The following is a 14,888-nucleotide window of genomic DNA, read 5'->3' as shown; positions in this document are numbered from 1 at the left end:
CAGCATCTACCCCTGGCCATCAGCTCTACGCAGATGGCACCGATCCCCAAGGAGGAGCTACGCCTACCTGGGGGAGTACCACAATCCTTTTTTTTCCAACACACAATGTTACGTTTTTTCTGCACTGAGGGGCCATTTTCCGGCGATCACCCCTCTTCTTCTACTTTTAGCCGGAGATGTAGAGAGCAATCCTGGGCCCACCACAAAATACACATGCCCAACATGCTCTAAACCCATTACTTCGAGCAGACAGACAAAGGGCTCAGTTCAGTGCAATATGTGCAAAAACTGGGCCCACCTCACTCGTACAACACTTGCTGACACAAACCAATACACAAACACTTGGACATGTTCTACCTGCCCTCCAGTAACCCCAATCCCACCTCCCCAACCACAGCCAACACCCTTACCCACTCACAATTTCCCTTTGCCCTTACCCCCGATTAGTACTCCCCTTCCTTTGTCCCCGATCTCTCCTTTCCCCCCCTCTGACCCAGATCCTACACCTTCCCCACTACCACCCCAACCTCAACCCCAAACGGCAACATACAACACATACAAAACACACAACATCAACATATTACAACACAACATTGACGGTATAAACACTAAAAAACATGAACTTGAACACTTTCTTAAACAACACAACATACACATTGCAATTCTACAAGAAACAAAATTAAGACACTCACACAAAACACCATCATTTCATAATTACACCACCATCAGACAAGACCGGACTGACGGCAATGGCGGTGGACTCATCACCCTGATCCACCATTCCATCTGTTTTGTGGACACAAGTGCCACAACCAAAATTCTCCTCCCTACCACAGATAACACAACAGAAACCAAATCCATTCGTATCCGCACAGGCAACAATTCAACACTAACAATAGTTAACATGTACATTCCCCCCCAATCATCCCCCACAGTTCCAAACACCTTCAGACCTCAACTCAGCCAACTAACCTCAATCCCCAACCTGATCATGGGTGGTGACTTCAACGCCAAGTCGTCTGCCTGGTTTGTCGACAACCCTGACACAGACAGAGGGCTTGATATACAGACTCAATTCGACTCATTGACTATCATGAACAACACGCATAATCATACACATATCCCATACCAAGCCCTCTACACTCCCTCCTCTCCTGATATCACCTTTTGCTCCCCCTGCCTAACCCCAACAACATCATGGAGAGTGGTCGGAGCCCTTGGTTCTGACCACCTTCCAATCATCATCACCACCAAAACAAGATGCACCCCAGCTGGCCACAGACACACTTACACCAATTACAAGAGAGCTAACTGGGAAGCCTTTAATGAAGAGACAGAACAACATTTTGAAACACTTAACAGTACACCAATCACAAACATAAACAATGCTGTGCACGCTTTTAATACAATCATACAAAACGCAGACAAGAGATACATCCCTAGAGGCAACAGAAAATCACACAACCCCAACTTCACACCAGAAATCCAAGGCCTCATCAGACAACGTGACACACTTAAACACGATACCCCCACACCTATCCCTCAAAACATAGCAGACCAAATACAAACACTAATCACTGTGATTGCCAATAAAATACATGAACAAAAAACACAAAATTGGCAAAACTTTATCAATACACTTGATCACAAAACAAACACCAGCAAATTGTACAAAACACTCAACAGCATCACACTATCCAACACTAACACTACACGCTCTCACGCAGCAATAATCACAACAACAGATAACCTACCCTCAAACAGACAACAAGCAAACGCACTCATACGTCATTTTGCACAGACGAGCCATCTTACATCTCACCCTGACGACCGACGCACCATTCGACGTAAGAAAGACTTTCCCACAGACTCAGACTATACACCCTTCATAGACAGTCAGACAAAACTCATATTGCATAGTCTCAAGCACTCATCTGCCTGTGGCCCTGATAACATAAGCAACATACACCTAAAACACATTGGACCACAAGGTATACACGCACTCACAAACATTGCAAACTACAGCTATTCACACAACACTATACCCGACATCTGGAAGCATGGTAAAATAATCACCATTCCAAAACCGAACAAAGACCCAACAATCCCAACATCGCACCGCCCAATCACACTTCTCTGCACCCCCTCTAAAGTCATTGAACGCCTAATACTTAAACTTGTCACACCATATATTCCCCTTGCTGACTCACAACACGGTTTTAGGCCACTACACTCCACAAACACTCTTCTGACAAACCTCACACAAAGAATTTTAGATGGCATCAATTCAGATAGGCCCCACCACAGAACACTTCTTATAACATTGGACATTAGTAAAGCTTTTGATGCTATCCCCCGCCACAACCTAACAAATAAAATATATAACACAGACATGCACAATAACACCAAAAGATGGCTGGCCAATTATCTGGCAGGCAGGAATGCTCATGTGTCATATAATGGCCAATCATCGCACATCAGAAACATTAAGAACGGAGTACCACAGGGCTCGGTTCTATCCCCCACATTATTTAATCTATACATGCATGACTTACCCACGCCAGACACCTCAGAAATACAAATCTCTTCCTACGCAGACGACATAACAATCACATGCACACATCGTAACACAGACAAAGCTGCAGAAATAATCCAGCCTTACCTTGACACACTCAACACATGGTTCATCACAAACAGACTCAAAATAGCTCCAACCAAATCTACAGCAACACTTCTCACCAACTGGACAAAAGAACACAAATACATACCTCATCTCTACATCAACAACACTCTAATACCACACACAAACACACCGAAAATTCTTGGTGTAACATACGATACATCCATGTCTTTCAAACAACACCTCACAACCATAAAAAACAAATGCACACCTAGACTTAACGCACTTAAGTCAATCACTGGAACAACATTTGGACAAAACAAAGAAACTAATATAACAATATACAAACAATGCATACGCTCAGTGATGAATTATGCGAGTCCTGCATGGGCTCCTAATCTCAGTGAGACACACCACAACACCCTTCAAATCATACAAAACAAAGCCCTAAAAACAATTACAGGCTGCACAAATACATCACCTACAGACCATTTACACCATGAAACAAAAGTCCTCAAAGTCAAAGACCACCTCGACATGAGAGGCACACAAACACTTGCTGCAGCCACCACAAACACATCACACCCGCTACACTACATAGCAGAACACCCACACACACCAAGAAACATTTAAAACTACACCCAAAGTCCTTTATTACACACAGATACTCTCTTCTCTTCCTCCACAACCACCGAATACCAGCCTCCGGAAACATATTCATAATCATATCACTCACCGCTCCATTAACACACTGAAAGACAACACACTGCTGCATGCCAGACCCCCTGATATCCACCCTTCTGAATCCTCTCTCCCACGTAAGGACAGAGTCCACTTGGCCAGACTGCGATGCGGTCACCACCCAGCACTTCTAAGCTACCAGAAGAGGCTGGACGACCGTGTTGTGAACAGCTGCCCAGGATGTAACACTTCACCCCATACCATACAACACATAATGGAAGACTGCATTATACACAATCATGCACGCGAACAACACAACATACACTCTATAAAGGATTTGTGGGAAAACCCAGTTTCGGCTGTGGCCTTCCTTGGGGAGACGGGACTGCTCGGACAGACAGTCTAGGGAACGACAACAACTTCTAGAACGACGCAGTCTCCTATCTACCAAAAATCTACCAAGATCTACCTACATCTACAAGACGAGTCGTGGTTATCCCTCTCTCTTCAGAGGATGATGGTCTTCGTTCTGGTCTGAGTGTGGTTATTTGTGCACCCGAAGGGGGCTGATGAGACCAATTCGGGCTTTGAAGAATCTTCCGCATGTTGGGCACGTTGTTCCTCGCGGGAGATCTGGTTTCGGTTGGAGTTGCCTCTCCTTCCTCCTTCTTCGCTTTTCTTCCATCTCTTCACATCGGTTTGTTTTGAATGTTGTTGTTCCTTCGCGAATGGTGGACCTCCAGAAGTTTCGGTCTCTTGCATTTTCTTCCCAGTTGTTGAAGTCAATGTTACACTTTTTCATGTTGGCCTTCAACAGATCCTTGTATCTCTTCTTCTGTCCTCCTTTCTTCCGATTCCCTTCTTTCAGTTGAGAATAGAAAATCTGTTTTGGTAAACGGTCGTCGGACATTCGAACAACATGCCCATTCCATCTCAGTTGACTTTTGATGATGTGAGCCTCAATGTTTTTTGCTTTGGCTACTTTCAGGACGCTGACATTAATTCTTCTGGCTTCCCAACTGATGTTCAGGATACTTCGTAGACATCTTTGGTGTCGGTTCTGATACCATGGCCTTGAAAGATTCTGTTGCGGAGACGAACGAAGGCAGTTCCAGCACACTTCAGTCGATGTTGAATCTCATCATTCAGGTCAAGATTTGATGATAGATGACTACCAAGATAAGGAAAATGATCCACGTTTTCGAGGGTTGTTTCTCCAAGCTTGATTCATGGTTCTCTTCTGGTTGGATCATTAGGAGATGGTTGATATAGTATCTGGGTTTTCTTGGAGTTGATGGTGAGACCAAGGGAGATGTATGCTTCGTTGAAGGCATTCAGGATCCGTTGAAGGTCCTCTTCTGAAAGAGCTGCAATGTGTTGTCGTCTGCATATTGGAACTCAATCAGGGAGCAGGAGGATGTCTTGGTTTTGGACTTGAGACGGGCAAGATTGAAAAGTTTCCCCTGGGTTCGATAGACAATTTCTATTCCTGATGGGAGATCATCCTTGATGATGTGCAGGATGGTGGCAATAAAGATGATAAACAATGTTGGGGCGATTACACATCCTTGTTTTACTCCCGTATTTACTTGAAAAGGATCAGTTGTTCCGTTATTGACCAATACAGTTGCAAACATGCCATCATGGAGGAGTCTTAGGATGCTAATGTACTTTGGAGGGCATCCATAGGTGGAGAGAGTGTTCCAAAGAAGTTCTCTTGATACAGATCAATGAATGCCATGTACAATGGTTGGTACTGTTCACGGCATTTTTCTTGGAGTTGACGCAAGGTGAAAATCATATCAGTTGTTCCCCGAGTCGGTCTAAAACCTGTTTGAGTCTCTGGAAGGATTTTCTCAGTCAGAGGTTTTAAGCGGTTGTTCATAATCCTAGCAAGTACCTTACCAGCAGTTGCCAACAGGGAGATTCCCCTGTAATTTCCACATTCAGATCATTCTCCCTTCCTCTTGTAAATAGTTATAATAGCTGAATCTCTGAGGTCAGATGGTAACCCCTTATTGGTTCAGATCTTGATGAGGAGCTGGTGCAGTTGGTAGTGGAGTAAGTTACCACCGATTTTATAAATCTCAGCAGGGATCTCGTCCAGCCCAGTAGCCTTGTTGTTCTTTCATTTCAGCAAGGGTTGGTAAGTTGCTTAGAGAATCTTCAATTGGTTGTTTTAGGACAGAGTTTAGGACGTCACTGTCGAAAATAGTGTCTTGATTTAGGAGGTCTTCGAAGTGTTCTTTCCATCTCGCATTTATTTCGGCATTGCTTTTGAGGATGGTTGAACCGTCCTTGCTTCTCAGTGGGGCTTGACCACTGGTTGATGGTCCAAAGATTGTTTTGATGGGACTGAAGAAGCCTCCACCATTGGTTTTTCAGATTTCGAGTGATTTTCTGAACTTCGGCTTTACATTCTTGATGTTGCTTGCGTTTTGTGCTGGATCTCTGATCATTCTGGGAGGCAATGAAGGCTGTCCTCTTTTTGTCAATAAGTTGTTTGAGTTGTTCGTCATTTTCGTCGAACCAGTCTTGATGTTTCTTGGTCTTGTCCCGTCACCATTGGTTTTTCAGGTTTCGAGTGATTTTCTGAACTTCGGCTTTACATTCTTGATGTTGCTTGCGTTTTGTGCTGGATCTCTGATCATTCTGGGAGGCAATGAAGGCTTTCCTCTTTTTGTCAATAAGTTGTTTGAGTTGTTCGTCATTTTCGTCGAACCAGTCTTGATATTTCTTGGTCTTGTACCCAATGGTTTCTTTGCAGGTGTCCAGAATGGCTACTTTCAGTTGGTTCCAGTGTTCTTCAATGGGTGTTGATAGTTTCACTTCCTGCCGTGATAATTTTTCATGTAGTGTTTGACGGAGTTTCTCTACTTTCTCGGTGTCTTGAAGACTGTCAACATTAAATTTCTTTGTGTTGTTTTGGCTTTAACGTTTCCTCTTGGGTCGGATCTTCATACTCATGGTAGATGAAATCAGACGATGGTCTGTCCAACAGTCATCTGTACCCGTGGTTACAATTGTTTTCAAGACAGACGTCTTGTTGGTCTCTAGCTCTTACAATGACGTAATCAATTAGGTGCCAGTGTTTAGAACGTGGATGTTACCACGAGACTTTGCATTTGTTTTTCTGGCGAAACAGGGTGTTTGTGATCACTAGGTCATGTTCTACACATTTTGTCAGGAGGAGTGTTCCATTGGCGTTGACTTTGCCAACCCTTTCCTTCCCGATGATACCTTTCCAGAGGTTGTGATCTCTTCCGACTCGGGCATTGAAGTCACCAAGTAAAATCATTTTATCATTTTTTTGGGATGGAAGAGAGGATGTTATAGAGTTGGGCATAGAAGTACTCCTTGACTTCATCTTCCGCATCTAAAGTTGGAACATAGGCGCTGATGATGGTGGCGCTTTGATTCTTTTACAGCTGAATTTGTAGAGTCATGAGGCGTTCATTTATCCCAGCTGGTTGTGAGTTTTGGTAGTAAGCTATTCTTGATTGCAAAGCCTACTCCGGGGATCCTTGGTTGTTCCAGATCAAGCCCTTTCCAAAAGAAGGTGGAATTACCTTGTTCTTCTCTCAGACTACCTTCTCCTGCTCTACGAGTCTCACTCAGAGCAACGATGTCAAGTTTGAGTCGGTGAAGCTCTCGAGCCACAAACGCAGTTCTTCTTTCAGGTCGATCAGAAGTTGGGTTGTTCATTAGGGTGCGTATGTTCCAAGTTCCAAATTTCAAAGTTTCAATTCTTGACGTTTTTCGACCGCATGGATGGCGATCCCTCTGGGCGCGGTTTTCCAGACGGGATGAGATGAAGCAAATTATTTTTAGGGCACCTTTTCTAGCCCCCTCCCAGTTCAGGGTTAGCAGAGCGGATCCTAAATAGGGCTGCTCAGTCGTGAATATAGCTGCCGCACACCTTCCCTGCTTCTGTCCAAGAGGTGAACGACTGAATCAAATATTCACCGCTTTCGTGCCAGTTCTTGACTAGGAGCTCCCAGCTTTCACATGCCTGCTCCCGTCGCCCGTCCCTGATCGCCGAAAGACTTGAAGGAATTTGGTTGTGCCACAGAACAGAGCGAAGACGCCTGTGCGTGAGTTTGTTTAGCGTGTACTTGGTGGTGCACCCCAGGAAGCACACGGTCCTTCACAAATCCATCAACTGAGCCCAATAGCATGGAGAACCAAGACGAATGGAATTGGCAGGTTCATTGCAGCCTTCATCCGCCTTCACAGCCGTTGAGTTGGTTCAAAGACTACTTCCTCCGCCTGATCCACCGTTGAGGACTTGATTTGTTTCACCAGAGCCCCGTTGGCCGGTTCATTTCAGGGTTCCTATTGAGCATGCAACATGCATGCAGTACAACTTGGTGTAGAACGGTAGTCAAGACCTGACGTAGGTCAGAAGGATAAGCGTCGCGGTCACACACACATACACACACACGCACACAATATATATATATATATATATATATATATATATATATATATACCCTCACACACACACACACACACACACACACACACACACACACACACACACACACACACACACACACACACACACACACACACACACACACACACACACACACACACACATATATATATATATATATATAATATACATATATTATATATATGTATATATATAACTATATATATATATATATATATATATATATATATAATTTTTGCGAAGTTGTCGGTTTAATATGCCCCAGAGGTGTTCAATAGGGTTCATATCCGGGGACTGACTTGACCATGGAAGTTTCCTGATCCCGTTTGGCTCAAACAATTTTGTATTGCTTGAGCAGTGTGACAAGGAGCTCCATCTTCCATAAAATGGAAAACATTTTTACTCATTCTACCACTGGAGAATATTGGAATGAGTCCTTCCTTTAATATAGGAACATACTTACCTGAATTGATATTTCCTTGACACTCCACAAACTCTGACCATCCATCACTCCAAATTGCACCATTATTGAAATGCCCCCATGTTTCACTGTTGGCTGTAGTCTTTTGAGGTCAAACTCTTGACTACGGAGTCTCCAGACCCACACTCTTTCATTGTCAGAAAATAATGCAAATCGTGACTCATAAGAGAAAATGAGTGCTCCAAAAGTCTACAGGTCTCTCCACCATCTCAACAGTCCAATCCTTTCTACGCTTGATATTGGCTGGACGAAGTAGTTTCCTTCTTGCAGCTCTGTCATAGTAACCCAGCTTGTGGAGATACCTGACAGCTGTTCTGGGACTGACATCAGCTTGTGCTGCTATGTCAGAGGCCTTGCAACGTGGATCCTCTTCGACATTTCTTTTGACAAGACGCAAGGTTCTTTCTGAGTGCCCGGGACGACCTGAATGAGTTTTTGTGCCCTTCTTGCCCTCTCTGGTGAATTGCACGATCACTCTATTAACAGTAGAAAATGATATTGACAGATTTTCAGATATTTTGCGTTAACTAAGTCCACCTTTATGTTAACCCACAATACAACCTCGCTGAAATTCAGATAGGTTTACTGCTCCTATGTATGTAATCTGAAACATGAATCTAGGTAAATATAACATATTTAGCATCAAATAAGAGCAGAAATGCATTTTTCTTTGTGTTTATTCAATTTTATGTATATATATATGTATATATATATACAAGTACATATATATATATATATATATACATATATATACATATATATATATATATATATATATATATATATATATATATACACTATAGGTCCATTCCCCCCTTGAAGGGGAGGTAGCCGAGTGAAAGCTTACTCATTCCATTCAAATTAGAGCCCATTCAATGCCTCTTCCAACTTCATTTTTTTTCTTAATTGATCTATACCAAACGCAACTATTGTTTCGTTTATATTCAAGCGGGCATCATTCATATTTGCTACGAGTATATATATGACGGAAGGTAATTTGATATTTGAAGATTTGAAAATTAAAATATTGTAACTTACGAGTAAGTCGTCTCTACTCATGTATCTATATGCTAAACACATGCTTGACACGTGAGCCACATGCATGCAAGGAAATGATCCTCCTTACATACGAAAACCTCTCTCAAACATACATTGTTTCAAACTCAGTCAACTTCATTGAACCTAACACAAACTCACATATTTTCACAATCAAAATACATGAGCAATGATAGGAACAGTAGATTACCCTACAAAAACATTGCTAATAATTAATTAAAAACCTCTACATGACACCCACAAAACAAATATAAACAACATTAATTTCCCACATAGCGAAACAAATAAACTTGTGTCCCACCAATTAATCAATACAAATATATAATAACAAACAGGCCAACAAATTTTATGTAACATTAGGATAGATGTTAGATATTTTTCGCAGACAAAAACAAAAAACAAAAAAACAAAAAAAAAATCCATTAGGAATAATCCCAAACTCCTACACTTTAATCCTACTTGAACATTATGCAAGATAGGAAAACTGATATCACACACACACTGACATCTATATGTCCCATACATAAAAGTGTGAAACCTCAAAAAAAAAAAAAAAAAAAAAGACTACCAGTGAAGTGTACAAAACTGAGTGTAAAGTTCTCGTTGAAGCAAGAGAATAGTCCTCCCTTTGCGGAACGATGTGAATTACATAATTATATGTAATTATATTTTAGATATGTTACAACAAACATATTCTTAAAATAACTCCACACACACAAACTAACAAATACTGACTTTTAGGGTGTTTTACATTCATTAAGCTATAATACCCAGTGCAAGTGCTACCAGATTCTCATTTGAACCACAGTGAAAATGGAGATCCCGTACTACAATGACAGAAATTTTCCCATACATTCTCATTGAAAAGAAAATAGATACTGACAATCAAAGTGATAATCAATTTTAGTGCAAAGAAATACATTTTATCGAAATAATCACCACAAGTGAGGACGGAGCCTTTATTAGTACGACGTTTCGCGTGTTACAATTTTTTCAAGTATCTGAATCTGAATCTGAATCTCCAGGAAAGACCACCTCGCTTGCGCGAGATCGGTTTTTGTGGGAGGGGAAGAATGTCTGTAAGAAAATGAAAAGATAGTAGCGTATAAAAGAGGGCTATTGCCACCGGGCGAATTGCGAGCGATTAGGGGTTTATTGGTGGTCGTGGCTCGGGAGAAATGGACCGGGAGCTTGGAGGGCAGCGCTGACGCCGGGGTTAGGATTAGGATCACCAACGAAAGTTTAGAAAATGGTAGGAGACGTAGTAGTAGAGAAAGGTGGAAAAACGGAAAAATATTTAGTGGGAGGTAAACTGAAATGAGAAGATGTAGTAGAGGAGAAAGTTAGAAAGGAAGCGAATTTTAGTCGAAGAAAAAGTAAGTGTAGATGTTTGTGCGTGTGTTGTGGCACTGTTCATGAGAGGTGTATGTGTGTATCTTACGGGAAGTGAGTTGAGTTCACTTCCCGCGTGTAGAGGGCGGTCCTGATAAGCCACAGGTGGGGCGAGCGTTGCCTGATTTTCCCCAGGTTGGGTTTGAAGTCCTGTAGAGCTGATCCAGTGCCGGTGCGAGGGGGGGGGAGGGGGGGGCAGACGGGCGGTGTAAATCCGCCTGCCGACGTCAACGAAGAGATCGGTCCGTAACCAGACCGGCAGCGGCAAAGGAGATGTAACTCCTCGCCACCACCGCTGGCGAGCGCGTTCCTGATGAGCCACAGGTGGGGCGAGCGTTGCCTGTTTTTCCCCAGGTTGTGTTTGGGTTCCAGAAGAGTTGATTCAGTGGCGGTGCGAGGGAGGGGCAGACGGGCGGGTGTTGTATGGTCTCTTTCCTTCCAATCACAACTCTGAAAACAGAGAATTACGCGATTGGGAATTGTGTGTAAATGTCAGAAGTATAAACTCGCTCACCAGCGTCAGCGAAGAGGCCAGCGTTAGGTTGCGGGCCGGTTGGACAGAGAGGTGTCCAAAGTCTCTCCGTCGACCAGCCTGCGATCAGATTGAGCGTTCTGAGTGAGACGGTTTGGGCCTCTGCTTTGCCAGCTAGCAAGTGTGCGTGTGTCTCTTTTCTTCCAAGCACTACTCTGAAAACAGAGATTTACGTGACTTGGGAAATGTGTGTATTTGTCTTGGTGTAAACCCGCCTGCCGACGTCAAGTATATAGTCGTAATACACATGACTGAGATTAAATAAGAAGAAATGGGGGAACGGGGGGAGGAAAGTAGGAGAAAAGGAAGGGAGGTAGGGGGAGGGGGTCATGAATATAAGGAAAAGTTAAGGAGAAGGTGGACCAAATGTCTGGTAAACAGGAAAAATCTTCCTTTTGTTCCTCGGTTATGAGCTAATGTCTTTCACCCAGCCAATTATTCCATCTTATCCTTAATCTTTCCTGTTCCCAGACATTTGGTTCACCTTCTCCTTAACCTTTCCTAATATTCAGTGACCCCCTCCCCATACCCCACTTCCTCTCACCCTCACTCCCTCCCCCTTGTTCCCCGAGTTCTTCTTCTTATTTAATCTCAGCCATGTGTATTACGACTATGTACTTGGAAAAACCGTAACAAGCAAAACGTCGTACTAATAAAGGCCCCGTCCTCACATGGTGTTTATTTCGACAGACTTGTCGGCAACTGCCACTTTCATACTAAGACATTTTACTATAGCTTACTGAATACATTCTAGGATATGATAATATACGTAACCCCCTCCCTTTTTTAGTACTCCTTCAAGCCAATGATGATTTTTACAAGTCAATGTATCCCATTAGCGACGTCACACATCATTATATATCTTTTGCAATTGTGTGCTAAATACCCCACCGTCTCGACAACTCGAGGTACGAGGACGTACCTCAAAGATGTCGGGGAGGCAAAATATCCATATACTAACTATTACGATATATCACATGCCTGATACGTGATCCACATGTATGCAAGTTCCCCAACAGGAAATGTGTCTCTACCATGCCCCTAATCTTGGTGATATCCAGACTCCCAAATCATAAGCATCTGACACAGACATACAACACACATAGCGTCACCCCCAATGGAAAGTTACCAAAACAAGTACATAGTGTCGCCAGACCGATCATTAACCATTTCCTTATACTTACCAAACTATATAATTATAACTCCAATTCATACGCCATGTCAAGGCACATCCACTAATAAAAGCCAGGTACTTAAAGTTACAGCTAACACACAAATAGCATTGTATAAATCCCAAACCTTAGATGTACTGTAAACCCCACACACAGACTAGGGGAGACAGGAAAGAAAGAGAGGAGAGACTATCTCTTTAGGAGATTACATCCTCATGCTGTAAATATCATCTCACCCAATAAACCAAGAGAGCCCAAAGTGGCTATATATTTTCCCTGCACCACCCTAAAGTGTACCCATTAAGGGCTACACTCAAACAAACTCTCACCTATCGGTGCTGGTGAAGCCCGTGGAAGCCCAATGTGATAACCCTTTCACGCGGCGCAGCCACGTGCTTTGTGTTGCTGGACCACCTATTTCATCGGGACCCTCTTGCTAGACCAACTGTTTTATCGGTAAAGGAGATTGGATTGTGCTTATCTGAGACGATAACGAAGTGACCACTTGTCATTTGCTGCCGAGGCCAAACATAACACGAGAAGATAGACAAACAAATCAAGTTGTTGGAAGTTCTTGTCATGGTACCGACAATCTTTGAGTCGACCGCCCTTACATGGCGGTGGGATTCAGACGTGAAAGCCACCACGAGGTACTTTTTCATATTGTTATTTTGGCTCTCCTAGACTATTTCATTCACCTGAGAAGTAAACTTAAGCCCAGGTCGGCCATCTTGCTTTTATTCAAATTGTCTGGCAATATTTACCAGAGTAAAGTGATCTAAAAAAAATATCACAGATTGTGATGAAGTTTGTCTCCATGTAAATATAAATCAATATAGTTATTGGTTGTCACTGTACTGTTGACCATCAGTCATAATCTTAACTGTTGCCTCGAATTTCGAGGGCCAGAAACCCGCAGTCCCATAGTAGTCAGCTGCCTTCCCATAGATTCTGAAGGAACTCGTTAGACCAGTTGCTGGGCAGGTCTCGCAGTAATGGATTTATGTTGGACGAATTTAGATGTAAGAAAGAAATAGGCAATAATTGGTTTAACGAAAGGAATAGACTTAATAACCATGCAATGAAGAGTGAAACTATCGATTGTTTTAAAAGAAAGTTAGTTTTATGGATTGGAATGATAGGTGGTAATGAACATGGAACTTCCTAGTGTAGGCTATATGGTCTCTTATAGTCTCCTTCATTTTTATGTTCTTGAGTTGCCACTCTCAAGTTGGGGTCTACGGACCATCACCTCCCACCCACCCACCCCAAGGGGTCATGGTCACCAACCTCCCCACACCACACCGCAATGGGCACCACAGTGTTTCATAAAGGGGCCAAAAGCCAAAAATTAGTTGGGGTTAGTGGATGCATAAAGATTTAATTCAATGTTAAAGAGGTATTCTCCAGTAGGTTCAAGAGCAGCAATGCATAAGAAAACAAGAAAAAATCTTGAGCTTCTGCTGTGCTAGCGTGTGTCTGTTTCTGTCAACGGCTGATAACAAGAGAAGAGCAGTCACCAATTGTCAACTCTGTATGATGGAATTGAGGACGTTGAGAGGATTTGAAGACGAGGTATGGAAGTACTGGATTACTTGATCTCAGTAAATTTAAGTTTTGAGGGAAATCTAAATAGCCACTCATTTGTTTCTTCTTACAATCACCCTATGCGAAAAAGCGACATATGACAATCAAATAAAGACAAGCCTACCAACATGACACAATCTACAAAATTACTTTCCAGAAAGTTTCGTCCACTATGTCATAATGGATCTTTGAGCCTATGGTGTGTCGGTGAGTTTTTTTGTTTTTGTTTTTTTCTGCGAGCGTAGTTCTCATTCTTCAATACTCATCACTGCCTTTGACCAAATGACGCCTTTTACATGTTTTGTTCTGGCTAACAAGAGGCGACTTCATTCAACTGGTGAATATTTCTAATCATTAGGAGCTTCTGTAGCTTTGATTGATTGCTTTATTTCTCTATCTATTCATCTTTATTATTATATATACATAATAGTAAAGATGAATATATATATATATACATATATATTTTTATATATATATATATATATATATATATATATATATATATATATATATATGCATATATATGTATTCATATGACGAGTTAAACACCATATGAGGACGGAGCCTTTATTTGTACGACGTTTCGCTTATTACAGCTTTTTCAAGTACAAGTTGAGATACAAATGCTTGAGATTAAATAAGGGGAAAGGAGGGAACGGGGAGAGAAAAGAAGAAGGGGGGAAGGAAGAGGAGGAGGAGGAGAGGAGGAGGAGAAGGGGGGGGGGTTGAACACTGAGAAAGGATGAGAATGCTGGCCCAAACGTTCGTGGGCGAAATGTCCACAAAGGGTGGTTTAAATATTAAAAAAAAAAAATTGCTGCCCATGGGTATTAGGGGAATTATGTGAGGCGAGATGTTAAACATGCCCCTGTTTTGTTCAATATCTTTAAGTACGGTAACCAGCTTGA

Source organism: Oratosquilla oratoria, chromosome 32 (assembly GCF_046742065.1).
Source record: "Oratosquilla oratoria isolate Oo_2021 chromosome 32, ASM4674206v1, whole genome shotgun sequence".
NCBI lineage: Eukaryota > Metazoa > Arthropoda > Malacostraca > Stomatopoda > Squillidae > Oratosquilla > Oratosquilla oratoria.
This window is presented reverse-complemented; position numbering follows the sequence as displayed.